Source organism: Canis lupus, chromosome 1 (genome assembly GCF_048164855.1).
Source record: "Canis lupus baileyi chromosome 1, mCanLup2.hap1, whole genome shotgun sequence".
NCBI lineage: Eukaryota > Metazoa > Chordata > Mammalia > Carnivora > Canidae > Canis > Canis lupus.
The window spans coordinates 25,712,956-25,730,547 of NC_132838.1; positions in this window are offsets into that span (position 1 = coordinate 25,712,956).

The following is a 17,592-nucleotide window of genomic DNA, read 5'->3' on the forward strand; positions in this document are numbered from 1 at the left end:
TTTACATCTTGTCTCAGAATTTCTGATTATTTCTTTAGAAAAGGTTCTTAGAAATGGAATAAATGTGTCATAGAGTATTTCGAAGTTCTTGATGCATATTACCAATTGTTTTCCAGAAGGATTATACCAAATTGCATACTTATGCAGATAGTGGTAGTTGGTAACTTTAATCGGAAAACAAACCCACAGCATATAAATAAGGTCCTGGTTAACTCAGAGACTGAAACTTTCAGGGCATTATATGCCTACAGATAGTGGCTAGACATGTCCAGATTAAATCTGGGGGGCTGTGAATTGGGGATTTCTCAGACCAGACCATCCAGGACAGATGGTGTAGTTGGCAAAGTTGGCATCAGCCACCCCAGCATCACAGGTGTCCCCTGTGTCACACTCCCTACATGCCTCACCCATTTCCCCATCCCTACCTGCCCTTTATAGAAAAAGAAGTAATAACATCATCACGCTAACTGGCGGTCAGGTTTAATCCTAGGAGATTAATTAACATGGAACAAAGTTAAATTAATCCCTCATTCTGACCTGAAAGGCATCAGTAAGCTGATTGGAAAGGTGTTCTTGGATAAACCTCCTTATAATCACACAGGGCAAGCAGCTGTCTTTCCAAACCAGTCCTAAAACTCATCTCAGTCCTGTAAATGCTTAAGGGCCCAGTGAGTTGTAGGCTGAGTGGCTGATGTATCAATAACCGACGGCATATTTATAATGTACCAAAGTACCAGTGAGAAATTAAAGTAGAAGTTGGGAATTCTGAGAATAGTCTTTGTTGTACCCGAAGAAGAAATAGGCCAACGATGTCAAGATAATTCTGTGCGTTACTGTCTATTGGGCACATGTGAGCACACAGGCACAATGCCAAAAGAGTTGCATATTTATTTCATCCTTAAAGGCAAACTTTGGGTCTCACATATATTAAATGATGTGAACACATCATACAACCACTGCATCTGGCATCTGACTCCCAGGACCATGTCTTTTCCTGCCACGTCTCCACATCTTGAAATCTGCTGCCCATGGTGGCCACCTATCCCGGCCTCTCTAACATTGAAATACCACTTGTCCCCCTATACGTGTAGCATAATGCTATTGAATGAACAAATAGTCAAAGATAATAAAATTGCTTTAAATTGCTGGTGAAAACCACTATGAATGCTTTAATACTGGTCATTTATAATGAGCAGAGTGTCTGACTCTTGGTCATTGCTGGGAACAAGAGCATCTTCTCCTGAATAGCATCATTTCAAGGTCAAGGCTGCAAATCCAATGCCCTCCCTATCTTTGTCCCTGCACCTAAAGGCAGACATGGACAGTACCTGGGGATCACACCACCCTGTGGCAACGGCTGTCCTTAGGCTCCCGTCAGTTCCACCCCGCTTTGGAGGTCCTGACACATCCCACTTTCCCTGGGGGCTTGCCCTCCACCATCCTCCCCTTCCCTGCTCCTGTCATAATCACTACCACATTTCATACTTTTTCTCTGCTATGTCAAGGGAAAAAGTTTGAAGACTAACAGTAATATTAAAAAAAAAAAACCTATAAATATTTCATCTTTTTTATGCCCACTCATTCTATCACTTTTTCCATCCAGCAAACTTTGCAACTACTTCCTATGAACGTAAGTCAAACTCTCAGTTACATGTCTCGTTTGGACTTTGTTAAAGGGTGTGCTTTGGAAGATTCCACATAAAAATTTGACATTTTTGCTGCTACTGAAAAATGGGAAGACCTAGCTCTCAGCCCTTCATCCCCACCAGGCAACAGGCTAGAGTTGACAGCGGCGCTATGGGTGGTTGTGGGCAGGTGCCCTCATACACTCTCCTGCTGGGTTTTGGAGAGTGAGTGATGCAGCAATTCAAAGTCTGCTGGATGATGGACCTAGTCTGGATAAACACTCAGGTGGGTACACCCGGAATCTGCTTCTCATCAACTCCCAACCTTCCTAGCATGAGCCACCAATCTCTCCCACCTGGACCCTTACAAAAGTCCCCTAACTTTCCTGTTCTGTGGTCTCTTCTCACAGGCAACCTGAATGTGACCTGATGAGACTGTACTCAAAACCTCCAATGGCTCCCATCTCATTTGGATTCCCACCCAAAATCCTTCCCAGAGGCTAGGCCCCTGCCTACCTCTCTGGCCTTTCCTCCCAGTTCTCCTACGCTCCCGACACATTCTGGCCTCCCTGTAGCTCCCCGGCAAGCCAGATGCTCTCCTCCTAACCCTCACCTTTGTGTGCGCTATTCCGGTCTCAGTGTCCTCATCAGCTCAGCTGGCTGACAACTCCCCTACCCGGCTGTCTTCTTATGCTGCCTCAATTCCCCTGCCCACTGAGATCAAACAGGATCCCGTACCGCTCCTGTCCTTCACCATCAGTCCGCCACTCTGTTGTTTTACTTTTCACATGTCACAAGCTAACAGAAGGTTCTGTTTGTCGTCAGTGTCCATCCTGGGCAAAATCTCACCAAGAGTCTACTGCTGTGGCCATAAAACCCAACAGAGACCCCGCACGTGGGCATGTGCAGCGACTACCGTGGAGGGAGTAGCTGCGAGATGGTCCATAGCAAGGCTGTGACGTGAGGCCAAGGGCAAGATCATGGAGATGTGGCCAGGAGAGTGTGGTGGACATGAGCAAGGAGCAATATCTGGAAGTTGTCCAGGGCGACTGTGGTGATGTGCCACAGGGGGCATCAGCATGGCCTCCAGGCCTCTGATTTGGACGGCCAGGTGGAAGATGGTAGCATTTCATCCAGAGGGGGCGCCAGGCGATATTGGGCTGGAGGGGAAGGCCATGAGTTCGGATTTAGACATTGGGCATTGTGTGGGAAGTACAAGATAGAAGGATGCCAGAGGACGGACTTTCTATGGTCATTCTGAAATCTTTCTGTTGAGTATGAGGAACATAAGAATCCATTGCTAGGACTTACACAGAGAACAGATGTTCTGGATTTGGGCTGGTATCCCCTCTTTTCTGTGTCAAGCAGCAGCTGGCAACAAAAAACAAGGAGCACTTATCAGGACTCTCCAGACCTGGTGAGCCCACTCCCGACGGATGCTGAACTCAGGATAGGACCAAGAGACTCCAAGAAGCAACTGGCTGACTCATGGATACCACTGTGCTCTTTAATAAAAGTAAAGACTTGCTTTCTTTAAACTCTGGGGGCATGACTTTTTTGATGGAAATCAGTTTGAAACCTTTATAGAACCACCGCAGCTTAATGGCAGGGGCAGCATTACGGTGTTTGGAAAGTGATATAAAAGCAGGGAGAATGAAGCCCCTCCAGGTGTCGGGACTATCAAAGGAGGCATTGATATCTGGCTGCCTGGGAATTACAGAGCCTTTAGGAAAATTTTTTTATTTATTTATTTATTTATTTATTTATTTATTTATTTATTTATTTATTTATTTATTTTGCCTTTAGGAAATTTAAGCAGCGGAAGTAGGATACTCTTTCACCCAGTCCTGAGGATTCGTTGCCCTAGATGTAGAAAGGGATTCAAAATGAAACTAGGGGGATCCCTGGGTGGCTCAGCGGTTGAGCGCCGCCTTCAGCCCAGGGCATGACCCTGGGGTCCCGGGATCAAGTCCCACGTCGGGCTTCCTGCATGGAGCCTGCTTCTCCCTCTGCCTGTGTCTCTGCCCCTCTCTCTCCCTGTGTCTCTCATGAATAAATAAATAAAATCTTTAAAAATGAATAAATAAAAATGAAATTAGAGCATTGGTTCCCAAAGCAGGCTTGAGAGGTAAATAGCCAAAGTAGAGACACGTGGCTGACATGAAAGATTAAACACAGAAGGTGCCACAGATATGGGCGAATCAGTGCTCCCTCCCATGTGAAGCCAGGATTCTGGGAACTAGGGACACAATAACTGAGATTCCTCCTCAACTAAGGAGGAGGAGGGAGAGAGAAGAGGAGAAAAGTTTCACATTTTCAGAGATTAAGTCCTTCCCATAGACCACAAAAGGGAGACCAATGACAGGAAGATTTCGTTTTCATGGGCACTTGGTTGAATATTATCACTGTTGACTGTGAGTAATCCTGTTTGAGTGTGTGAGTTAAAACTTCTGCTTTTTCAGACAAGAGTACTTTCTGCCAATGAGCTGTGACTTGACGCTGTGTAATGTGTGTAATTGTGCTTTTAATTGAGCTCTAATAATTGACCTTGAGGGTTTGAAGGTTTTGGAAATGGATGTTGGCTTGGGGAAAGGCACCTTCTGAGAAGGTGATCAAACATACTTGCCTGACACGAAGCTTCTCTAAATGTAGTTTGGTGGAGACAATTTAAAAAAAAAATCTGTGCATGTTCTGAAAAGGTAAAATTCAATTAAAAAATATTTTAGCATTAGAACAAAGTAAAGAATGGCTTAGTAAAGTTAAAGTTGAATGAGAAACATCAGCACGAACTCGTGCATTTTAAAGGGATGCTCATTCTACCACTGACAGGAGCGCTGGGCAACCCCCGCGGGGCGTGACGTCTGTCCACAGCCTCTGCTCACAGGGAGCCCTGAGGCCTACCTGGGTCACTATTACCTTCCCCACAAACAGAGTTCAAAAATCCTTGAAAGATCACTAAATTTGTGTTAAGGATGGGGAAAATCCAGATGGGCCCAGGACACTTGGTGCTTGCCAGAAAATGTTTTCCAAACTATTTGAAATATTGCTAAATAAAAGAACCCTCACTGACCAAACTGTGCTGCTTTTTCGAAAAGAAAGTACCCATTCTAGTCAACTGAAGCCTGTTAAGGCTGTAAGAGCCACAAGACTATGCTAACTCTAAAGAAAAGAGTGTGTGTGTGTGTGTGTGTGTGTGTGTAACTAAAGGTTAATCTATCCAAATTGTGTGTCATATACTCAGGCTCTGATCCCCTAAATGGCAATCACATGCAAGCCCGTAGGTGCCTGGCTGGCTCAGTTGGTAGAACACGCAACTCTTGGGGTCAGGGTAGTGGGTTTGAGCCCCACCTTGAGGGTAGAGATTACTTAAAGGTAAAAGAATACAAAGATATGATCACAGTAAACTTAAAAAACAGCCATGGCTTACGTCCTTTGTTTTTTTTTTTTTTTTAAGATTTTATTTATTTATTCATGAGAGACCCAGAGAGAGAGAGAGAGAGGCAGAGACACAGGCAGAGGGAGAAGCAGGCTCAATGCAGGGAGCCCTATGTGGGACTCGATCCCCAGACCACGGGGTCACACCCTGGGCCTAAGGCAGGTGCTCAACCACTGAGCCCCCCCAGGCGTCCCGCTTATGTCCTTTGTTCATCTTAAGGTAAAGTGTATTAAAATATATGTAGGGATATAATTATCCAAAAACTAAGGAAAGGACAAGTGTACAAAATGGCAGCTAAATGAAACATTTTTTTAAGATTTTATTTATTTATTTGGGGGGGGCATGAGCAGGAGATGGGGAGGGGCAGAGGGAGAAGCAGATACCCCGCTGAGCAGGGACCGGACCCTAAGGCCATGACCCAGCCAAAGGCAAATGCCTAACCACTGAGCCACCCAGGCACCACTATCATCAACAACCTTAATAGTCATCTTATAATTATGTTAGGCTCATTATTTGTATTGCCATATTTGTTGCTTTAATTATCAAATTCAACCTCTCACCAAGTTAATAGTATATATACTTTAAAAACTAGTTGGTAGGGCAAGGGACGTGGGTTCCAATCAAGCATGGTAGATTAGCTTTCCATTTATTGCTCCCCCTTCAAAAGTCCTGCTGAAGTGATAATAAAAGAACAGAAAAGGTGGAAACCCATAAGGTTGAAAAAAGCGAGAGAGGAGACCAGCTCAGTGCATCTCAGTGGATTTTTGGAGAATGGAAAGGATGAAGCTCAGAAAGTGCCTGAGAGACGGGTAGATATATAGATCATCAGCGAGTCAATTTGTCAGCAGAACCTGTGAGGAATTGGGGGGGGGGCTGGGTAGGCGGGGAAGAGGAGCCTGTGTAGAGAGGGATTTAACCACGGGCTCTACCCTCAGCAGCCAAGAGACTCCCTCCTCCAGCTCCCTCCTTAGAGACCCAGGGTTATTTTCCAGGGATGTCACACCCCACGGGCATTAGACTAGGAGCAGGAAGTACGGCAAGGAGGCAGGGTAGTAGAGGCAGAAAGGGGAGGCACCCAACCTGCCCTCCAACGCTTCTCTCTGCCCTGCTCTCAACCATTTATTCAACAAATATTTCTTGTGTGCAACTTTGTGCCAGATACTGTCTTAGGGGACTCAACAGTGAATCACAGGCAAGTCCCTGCTGTCATGGAGGTGACATTCCAGTAGGGCAGACAGGCAGCAAGTAAAGATATTTTAAAAGTGTACATTAGGGCAGCCCAGGGGGGGCTCAGCGGTTTAGCACCTGCCTTCGGCCCAGGGCGTGATCCTGGAGACCCGGGATCGATTCCCACGTCGGGCTCCCTGCATGGAGCCTGCTTCTCCCTCTGCCTGTGTCTCTGCCTCTCTCTCTCTCTCTCTTTCTGTGTCTTTCATGAATGAGTGGGAAATTTTTTTTAAAGTATATATTTAAAGAACAGGTAATGCTTGAAGAAAACTAAAATAGGACAATGGGAGAGAGTGGCAGGACTCTACTTTTGCTTTGTCGTTGTTGTTGTTTCAGGACTCTACCTTTGGAAAGGTAGTCAGAGGAAGATGTCAGGGGACATGATACAGAAGTAGAGACTTGAATAAGATGCAGGCCCCCACCAGGAAGTTGGGCACCGAGTAGAAAGGCCGTGAAATAGAAGCAAGCGTGGCTTGCTCAAGGGACAGCAAGGATGCCAATGGGAGCTGGAGTGCAGTGATCCAGGGAAAAGCAGGGGATGAGCACGGAGAGATCCTTTAGAGTTTCAAGATTATGATGAGAACCTGAGATGGATTCTAAGAGAGATTGGAAGTCAGTGGAAGAGTCTGAACATAAGATTTTAAGTCCATTTAAAATAACTGTGGATGCTATGTAGGAAATAGATGAGGGGAAGATGGTAGAGGTGGCCAGACTTGTCAGGGGCTATAGCAGAGCGCCGGTGCCAGACTACCCATCACCAGCAAGAGGGAAGAGGGTCTCCTTCAGCACCAAGAAATAAGCCTCTGAGGAAAGTTCTACCCACCAGCACCAGGAGCGGCTGCTGAAAGGTGCTGGAGTCCTGGTCGACCTCAGCACAGTCTACCAGGATCCTGGACAAAAAGATCACCACATATGTACACACCGAGTTTCCAGCCTCCCTTTTTCTTAATTTTTTCTAATTTTCAGTTATAAAGCAATCCAAACATATAAATATAAGAATAGCATGACACCTAACACCACTGGCGAGATAAAAGCAGAAACTGACATATACTTTATTTGCTTCATATCTTCCTATTTGAAAAATGAATGGATGAAATAATAAAAAAGAAAAATACTATAAATGTAGGTGAAATTCTCTCTTCTTCCCTACAGATAAACATTACTATGAAGTTAATGGGCATTATACCTTTTGCACTTTTATTAATTTTTTTAAAGATATTATTTATTTATTTATTCATGAGAGACATAGAGAGAGAGGCAGAGACACAGGCAGAGGGAGAAGCAGGCTCCCCGTGAGAGTCCAATGTGGGATGCAATCCCGGGATCCCGGGATCACATCCCAAGCCAAAGGCAGACGCTCAACCGCTGAGCCACCCAGGCATCCCATATTAATTATTATTACATCCAAAACAATCTGACTATTACTTTCTGTTTTTAAAATTACATGTATATATTTTGCATCTTGATCTATTCACTCAATATAATGTATTTGAGATATTTCCACTGATATCAGAGACAGCTTATTAATTTTAACTGTTGGAGAGACCAGTACTGAATGAACAAGCCACCACCACAACAACCAACTTGAAATTTGCTAGGCACTGTCTAAGCACTTTATCTGCATTAAGTGGTTTAGTTTATACAATGATCCTAAAATATAGGAACTATCGTGACAACCGTTTTAGAGATGAGAAAAACAGCCACAAAGAGGTTAAGAAAGTTGCTGAAGGTCACACAGCCAGCAAATGGCTGAGCTGTAATTTGAATCAAAGCAGTTTGGTTCCAGAGTTACCCTCTCAGTCATTCTTCTGGGAAAAATAAGTCATCTCCAATGTTTCACTATTACACTGGTTGCTATACAAACGTCCTTATCCATATCTACTTGTATAACTATGGGAAAGTCTCTCTAAAGCAGACGACCGTAAGTGGATTATAGGACGTGTTCAGGGTACTAAGGTGGAGTTAGAGAAGCAATGGGACCTTCTAGGCCATGGTCAGGACAGCAACTTTCACTGAGTGATGTAGGAAACCACCTAGGGTATCGCACAGGAGAGTGAAAGGATTTCATTTACCTTATAAAGAATTACTCTGGCTGCTAAGTAAGAATAACAAGGGTAGTAGATAAGGGATGAAGGAGGGTCCATGCGCATACCCAAATCTGCCAACATCACAGGGGAAATAACTTCTCTAACAAAATCCAGCCAATCACTGAACACATAAACAAGCAAATAACCACAGCAACTACCCAGAGGATCAACAATATTTTATCTAAAATATAAAATTATCTAATTTCTAACCAAAAAAAAAAGGAAAGAAAAGAAATGTACAAAGAAACAAGAAAGTATGATCTGTGTACACACACACAGATAAACACACACATACTCAGAGAGCAGAAACTTCTTAATAAAAAAAAAAAAAAAAACTAAGGGAAACCATACTTAAAGAAGCAGAGTACAATGCCATTGTCATATCAAAGAGAAAACATCAATAAAAAGAAATTATTAAAAACAGCCAGGGGTGCGTGGGTGGTGCAGTTGGTTAATCATCTGACTCTTGTTTTCAGCTCAGATTGTGATCTCAGGGTCATGGGATCAAGTCCCACATCTGGCTCCACGCTGAGTACAGAGTGGGCTTGAGTTTCTCTTTCCCTCTCTCTCTACCCCGCCCCTGCCCCCCACATGCTCATTCCCTCACTCACTCTCTCTCTCTCTCTGTCTCTAAATAATACAAAACAAAACACCTGAATGGAAATTCTGGAGTTGAAAAGTACAATAACTGAAGTGAAAATTTCTTTGGAGGGGCTCAGCAGTAGGTTTGAGCTGACAAAAGAAAGAATTAGAAAAAAAAAAGAAAGAACTAGCAAACTGGAAGATATGTTTTTTTTTTAATTTTGTTTTTATTGAAGTTTGATTGCCAACATCTAGTATAACACCCAGTGCTCATCCCATCAAGTGCCCCCCTCAGTGGCCATCACCCTGTCACCCCGTCCCCCAACCCACCTCCCCTTCCTCAGCCCTTTGTTCGTTTCCCAGAGTTAGGAGTCTCTTGTGGTTTGTCTCCCTCTCTAATTTGGAAGATAGATTTTTGATGGAGAATACGTAATCTGAAGAACAGAGAGAAAAAATGGTGAGGAAAAATGAACATAGCCTCAGAGAAGAATGAGACACCATTAAGTACACCACATTTACATAACTGAAGTATTAGGAGAGGAGAAAGAGAATGGGACAGAAAAAATATTTAAAGAAATAATGGCTGGAAACTCCCAGATTTATTGAAAAAACATTAACCTAGTCATCTAAGGGGCTCAAAGAGATCCAAATAGGGTAAGCTCAAAGACAGCCACAAACACTTTGTGGAAAAATGCTGAAGGTCAAAGACAAAGAGAACGTCTTGAAAGCAGCAAGAGGAAAACAACTCAGGACTAGCAAGGGAGCCCCAGCGAGATCAACAAGTGGGTTAACCAGCAGAGATAGTGACCAGAAGGCAGTGACGTGACAATCAAAGTGCTCAAAGGAAAAAACTGTTAACCAAGAATCCTATAAACAGCAAAGCTGCCTTTCAAACCTGAAGATGAAATAAAGACATTCTCAGAAAAAAAAAAACAAGAGAATTTGTTGCTAGCGAACTTGCTTTTGAAGAAATAATAAGGGAATTTTTCCAAGCTAAAAGCAAATGACCCTCAACAACAATCCAAATCCAAATGTGGATGAATCTCAAAAATACTATGTTGAAAGAAGCCTGTCCGCTGCCTCCTGGATGTCATATCCAGAGCCAGTAAATCGATAGAAACAGAAAACATATTGGAGGTTGTTAGGAGCTGGGGGGATGGAGAGGATGAAGGATAACTGCTTAGTGAGTACGAGTCTTTTTTTGGAACGATGAAAATGTTTTGGAATTAGACAGAGGTGGTGGTCACACAACATTGTCAACATACGAAATGCCACTAAATCATTCACCTTAACATGGTTAATTTTATGTTATGTGAATTTCATCTCAATAAAAAAGTTTGGATCAAAATTTTGGAAAAGAAAGTAAAGCCAAAAATACAAAGAGATGAACATTATGAAAAATAATATGGAGTAGTGGCACCTGGCTGACTCAGTTGGAAACGCATGCTACTCTCGATCTTAAGGCTGTGGGTTCAAGCCCCACACTGGGTGTAGAGATTACTAAAAATAAGAATAATAATATGGAGGAAAAAAGAAAGGAGATCCAATTGGTAGATTATAGGTTTCCTTAAGAGGAATCAAGAAAGAATAAAACATAGGCAATCATCAGGTCCAACAAAAAATTTTCAGTTTAAAAAAAGTAAAAAGCTTTCCAGAGTTGAAATAAGACTTGGTTCATGGATTAAAAGGACTTAGCACATTTCAGAGGCTCCTGGATGGCTCAGTTGGTTAAGCATCTCATTCTTGATATTGGCTCAGGTCATGATCTCAAGGTTGGGAGATCCATCCCTACATGGGGCTTCATGCTACATGAGTCTGTTTAAGAGTCTCTCTCCCATTTCCCTCTGCCCCTCTTCCCCTAAAAACAAAAACAAAAACAAAAACACAACAACAACAAAAAAGAGTACTGAGCACATTTCAGATAAAATTAATAGAAAAAGATCCATACTTAAAAATAGTCTGATAGCATTTTTATATTTAAGAATAAAGAGAAAAATTCTACAGGGATCCAATCAGAAAAACATAAGTTACCTATAAAGGAGTAAGAGTCAGCATCTTTTAGATTTCTCCATAGCATTAAATTTCAGGAGGAATATAGTACGTACAGAATTCTTTATCTAGCCAAATAGTCATTCATATACAAGGACTCAGGAAACATTGCTCTCAAAAAAATTTCTTGAATTATTGGAACACATAATATGTAGTATGTGCATATCTATTATGAAAATACACTACATCTGAAAGCCAAATACTCAAGAAAAAGAAATTTGCAATATAAGACATTGTTAGTAAAATTCAGAGGCAGTAAAAAAAAATATAGTTACTGAAACAGTGGTATGCTGGCAATTGTTTAACAAGATCTGGGGTGCAGAAGAAAGCTCTGATTTGTAGTGATTTCTAGGGGTAAATTCTCCCGTTATACTGTTTCCAGCTATCAACATGATCTGACAGGAAAAAAAGATGTTTTTAGGGATGCCTGGGTGGCTCAGTGGTTGACCGTCTGTCTGCCTTTGACTCGAGTTGTGACCCCGGGGTCCCGAGATCCAGTCCCACATCGGCCTCCCAGTAGGAAGCCTGCTTCTCCCTCTGCCTGTGTCTCTGCCTCTCTCTGTGTGTCTCATGAATAAATAAATAAAATCTTTAAAAATATATATTTTAACCCTCAGCAAATTGTATTAGCATGAACACATCAAATGTAAGAAACACCAAAACCTACTACAAAGCTATAGGAATCAAAATAGTGTAATACTGTCATAAAGGCAAACATATAGACCAATGGAATAGAATAGAAGGCCCAGAAATAAACCCTGCATATGTGGCCAAGTGGTTTCTAACAAAGGTGCCAAGGCCATCCAATATCAAACAGCCAGTCTTTTCAGCAAATGGTGTTGGGAAAATTGGATATCCACGTGCCAAAGTGTGAAGTTGAACTCTTACCTAACACTATATACAAAAATTAACTCAAAATGGATCAAAGACCTCAAAGTAAGAGCTAAAACCACAAAATTCCTAGAAGAAAACATAGGGGGAAACTTCATAGCATTCAACATGGCAATCATTTCTCGAATATGACACTTTTGGTTGTTGTCACAGGCAACAAAAGAAAAAATAGATAAATTGAACTATATCAAAACTAAAGTTTCTGGAGGCCAAAGGATATAATCAGCAGAGTGAAAAGGCAGCCCACAGAATGGAAGAAAATATATATTATATATTATATATTACATATGTGCAAATCATATATCTGACAAGGAAGTAATATTCTAGAATTTACTCGATGACAACAGTGACTACAAAACAAAAAAACTAATTAAAAAATGGACATAGTTCTCTAAAGAAGATATGCAAATGATGACCAATAAGCATATGAAAAGATGTTTAACACCACTAATCACTAGGGAAAATCCAATCAGTAATGAGATCACATCTCACACCCATTTGGATGGGTACTATTGAAAAAGGAGTGGGGGGGAGAAAAAAATAAAAAAAGGAAAGTAAGTATTAATGAAGATAAATTGTAACCTTGTGCACTGTTGGAGATTTAAAATGGTGCAGCTGTTTTGGAGAATAGTAAAAAAGTTAAACACACAATTACCTTCTGATTCAGTAATTCCATTTCTGGGTATAATAAAAAATATTGAAAGCAGGATCTTAAAGAGATATTGGGACACCCATGTTTGTAGCATCATTATTTACAATAGGCAAAAGGTATTAGGACCCAAGTGCCCAGAAGTGGATGAATAAACAAAATGTAGTGTATATAGAATATTATTCAGTTCTTAAAAGGAAGGAAATTCTGACACGTGCTACGACATAGATGAACATTGAGGGCATTATGCTACATCAAATAAGTTAATCATGCACAAATTATTATATGATCCCATTGATGTGAGGTCCCTAGCCAAGTCAATTCATGGAGACATTATAATAGTAGCTGCCAACAGCTCGGGACATGGGGAATGAGTGTCTAAAGGGTACAGAGCTGGAGTTTTTCTAGATGAAAATAGTTCTGGAGATGGATGGTGGTGATGGTTGCACGATAGTGTGAATGTGCTTAGTGCTACAAAACTATACACTTAAAAATAGTTAAGATGATAAATGTTATGCGTATTTTATTAGAATTAAATTCTTTAATGTAAGGAAAAACACACAAACGGAAAACATTCATATTGATACTTAGAATAAAAGTAAGATAGGCTTTTTCCTACCAAAGCCTGAGGACCTTAAACTGTAAAGGTCAGCTAGAGAAGGAGGATCTGGCAAGACCTAGGAAGGAGCAGAGATAAGTAGGAAACTCGGACACTGCTGTACCTCGAAGAGGAGGAGTTCCCAGGGAAAGAGGGTGATTCTCTATGTACCTGAAAGTTGTGACGCCTCCATGTCAGCGTATATTTTTTTTCCTTTTATCTCTTAAAAAAATACCTAAGTTCTTAGAGCAATCCTACAATCCAGTAATCTCACTACTGAGTATTTACTCAGAAAGCACAAGAAGGGATACCCGCACCCGTGTTGACTGCAGCAGTACCTACACCTGCCAAATTGCAGAAGCCGCTCAAGAGTCCACTGACAGATGAAGAGATCAAGAGGATGTGGCACGTATATTACGCAGCCACAGAAAAGAATGAGATCTTGCCATTTGCAAGAACGTGGTTGGAGCTAGAGTGTATACTGTTGAGCAAAATATGTCAGAGTCAGAGGAAAGCAGATGCCAGGTCATTTCACTCATCTGTGGAATTTAAGAAACAAAACAAGTGAGCAAAGGGGAAAAAACGAGGATGAGAGAGACACACAGACAGACAAAGCGAGAAACAGATGCTTAACTCTAGAGAACAGACGGCTTGCCAAGGGGAGCGGCTGGGCTCGGGCTGGAAGGGGATAGCTGAAACCGCGCAAAAGCACAAGGGGGCCACTTGATGGGATGAGCACTGGGTGTTATTCTATATGTTGGCAAATTGAACACCAATAAAAAATAAATTTATATTTTAAAAAGAAAGCACAACGCGGGACAGAAATCAAAATGGCTGCACCAACGCTTCGGAGAAGCGCAATTTCAAAGTCACTTTTTTCTTCTCTTTTGCAAACTTCCCCTCCCCCTCATCTTTGCCTTTTGTCTCCTGAAGACAAAAGAGGCCAGCAGCAATGCCGAATTCCTGGCAAAACCAGCTAGAGCCTGTGTTTTGTGACACAAATCCCCAGTCCCTTCCCTGGGCAGGCTTGCCCAACAAAGCGACAAAGCTATTGCTCCTTTTTACCCCAAACTCTGTCTCTGGGTTACATGTGGGCCCCGAAGCAGAGATGTTGGCTTTCCCCAACATGTGGGTGAAAATACACTTACCATGATGTGCACCGAGTAACGGACAGGGTCGTTGGGCTGCTCTATTGTACCCCTGAAACTACTATAACACTGTGTTAACTATTGGCATCAAAATTCAAAAACTTAATTTTAAAAAAGGTAATAAAAAGTCATGTTCAAAGTAAAACAAAACACCTGTGCTCCTCCTCTCTGTATCTTTCTCTATCAATTTCCTTCTCTCTCTTATTTTTGGTTCCTTTATGAATTCCTTCCTGTGTTGTCTCCTTTAGCCATAAGGAGGAACTGAAGATATTATTTTATTTGTTAGTATTAAATATTTATGTTCATTTTATGATTAAAACAAATAAATAAGGACTCCTGGGTGGCTCAGCAGTTTGGCGCCTTTCTTTGACTCGGGGTGTGGTCCCGGGGTCGAGTCCCACATCGGGTTTCCTGCATGGAGCTTGCTTCTCTCTCTGCCTCTCCCTCTGTATGTCTCTCATGAATGAATGAATGAATGAATGAATAAATAAATAAATAAATAAATAAATAAAATCTTTTTAAAAAATGGATTCTTTTAATATTAAAGAAACATGGAAAAACGCAACCAAATAAGTGTACTATTGGCTGTTGGTTGATTTTTTTGTTGTTGTTGTTGTTAACAAGTGGCTTGAAGTCATTGAAAAAAATGTTAATAAAAATTTTAAAGTGTTCTGAGATATTTCTCTTTTTTAAATGCGCTTTTCACTTTTTAATTTAAAGCATTTCAGGGACTTCTGGGTGGCTTAGTGGTTGAGCATCTGCCTTTGGCTCACAGTGTGACCCCAGGGTCCTGGGTAGAGCCCCGCGTTGGGCTCCCTGCACGGAGCCTGCTTCTCCCTCTGCCTGGGTCTCTGCCTCTCTCTCTTTCTCTGTGTGTCTCATGAATAAATGAATAAAATCTTTTTAAAAATATTTCAGACATACCAAGAAATAAAGAATAATATAATAAACACACATACTAGCGTGTTGCCATGTTTGTTCAGAGCTTTTTCCTGAGAAACTAGGTGTTAGAGCCCTCCTTTGCCTCACTCTCATGCTTTGTGCCTTCCTCCCTTCCTGGAGCTAACTCTTACCCGGAGGTAAGGACGCAGTTTTGGGGTAGTGGTGGTGGTGGTGAGGTCCGGAGCCCACGGCCAGGAAAGAATTCTCCAGATGTCTTTGGTGCAAAGAGGTGATTTTATTAAAGCGCGAGGACGGGACTCACGGGCAGACTGAGACGTTGCACCGGGGCTGTGAGCGGCTGATTATATACTGAGGAGCTGGGGGAAAGGTGGGGGTTAGGGGGGCGACCAACAGGACTTGCATATGCTGAAGGAGCCCCTCGGGATACTGGAAGCTAAAAGGGTTTTTCCCTCTAGCAAAGCATTAACATTAAGACCCACGGAGCTCAGAGCTCGCCCAGGGGTTGAGGGGAGGAGCAGCTGGGGGCTGGGCTGTGCTTTGTCTTCAGCCCTCTGCTCCCTCATCAATAGTTGTCAAGAGCTATGAGGAATGTGAAAATGCACCCTGCGTGTGAACGAACAAATTAGCCTGTAAAAAGGAAAAACTTAGTTTTCCACCTCCCGCCTAGGGAAAAATCCAGGTCTTCCCCGTGTCATCCTTCTTCCCGTGAATGTACCTTTACTACTGGAGACACTCGACTTCTGACACTGCCAGTCCCCAAACGCGGGGGGCTCTTCCCACAGCAACCGACAGCCCGCCGCGGCTCCGGGTGCCCTACCGGGGGACCCCTGCTGGCGCCACCTGCCTACCCGCGGGGGCCCGGGCCTTCCTGGGTGAGGCTCCGGCCCGCAGGTGCCACTGCCCACACCAGGCCCCGCGGCTCCCGGCCGGGCCACAGGCCGCAGATGCCCGATGCTCTCCTCCTGCTGGAGGACCTCGTTGGTGTGGCTCAGAGGACTCCGGGAAGCACCAACTTACCAGGTGGTTTAAGGGGCTGATGAGGGTGCAGGTGAGCAGCCAGATGGGGATACAGGAGACGCGTGAGTTCTGGGGCCTGGGCCGGGGGCCTGTGCCCATGCAGCTGCGTGGAGGCGCCTGCCGGCCTGCAAGCTCCCCGGACCCGCACCGTCGGGGGTGCCAGGAGGGCTTCCTCACCGAGGCTGCTCAGCCCTCAACTCCATCTTCAGCCCCCCTCCCTTGTCACAAGAAGGGGATACGGGGCTGAGCCTCCAAGCTTCTGATTCCGACTCGGCCTGCCCAGGGGTGAGCAGCCCAGCAGCAGCCATCCGAGGCCCGCCCGGGCCACCTCACTGGAGCAGAGCCGCGCTCAGGAACCTGCGTCCACAACCAAGTGTCACACCGCAGGCCGCTCCTGGCGCATCTCCCCCAGGAAACCACAAGGATTTCCAGAACCCCACGCAGGACCGGGAGCAGCCACCGATGGAGGTGTTTTTCTTCTTTTTAAAGAAAGACGTATTTGTTTATTTGAGAGACAGAGAGCACACCTGCACTCCCAAGTAGGGGAGGGGCAGAGGGTGAGAATCTTCCAGAATCTTGGAGCGAGGAGGCTGACCCGGGGCGAGGCCCCACCTCAAGTGGAACAAAGCCAGAGGGAAATGCAGAGACAATGAGCCGTCCTTATGCCCCTGCAGCCCCTCGCCCAACAGTTGGGGCAGGCAGAGTAGGGCCTCCTCCCGGCAGCTCCCACCGCCTGAATGTTGATGCCCTGGGGGGAGGGGGGAGCCTGGGAGTCTTCTTTAGCCCATGGAAATCCCCTTGGAAGCTCCCTGTCTCCCCTTCCCCAGCCCCAAGTGCCCCGGCAGTTGCTCCTGCCCCAGGCAGCAGGCGGCCCCGGCTCTCTCTGCCCTCGGCTCCTGTCCCTGCGCCCTATAAAACCACCTCTGTCGCCATCCCAGGGTCCTGGATCCGGCCCCAGGCGAGGCTCCCTGCTCAGCGGCGAGCCTGCTTCTCCTCCCTCTGACACTCCCCCTGCTTGTGAGCTCTCACTCTCTCTGTGCCAAATAAATAAATAAAATCTTTAAAATAAAATAAAACCACCTTTTTGGACCAAAGATGCCTCAAGAACCCTTTCTTGGCCATCGGCCCCGGACCTCGTCGATTTTCCAAAACTACCCCACGGCCCATGTGATCATGACCTGAACCAAAACGAGACCCAGAGACGCGTAACCAACTGAGCCACCCAGGGCCTCTCTATATTTTTCTGTTATCTCGCGGCTGTTGCAGTCTCTCAGATGCTGGGAGATGACAGGAGACTCCCGGGCCAGGGACAAAGGACAATTTATTACAATAGCAGTGTCGGCCTATTTGCACTAGTATTGTGAGCCACCGTTCTCACCA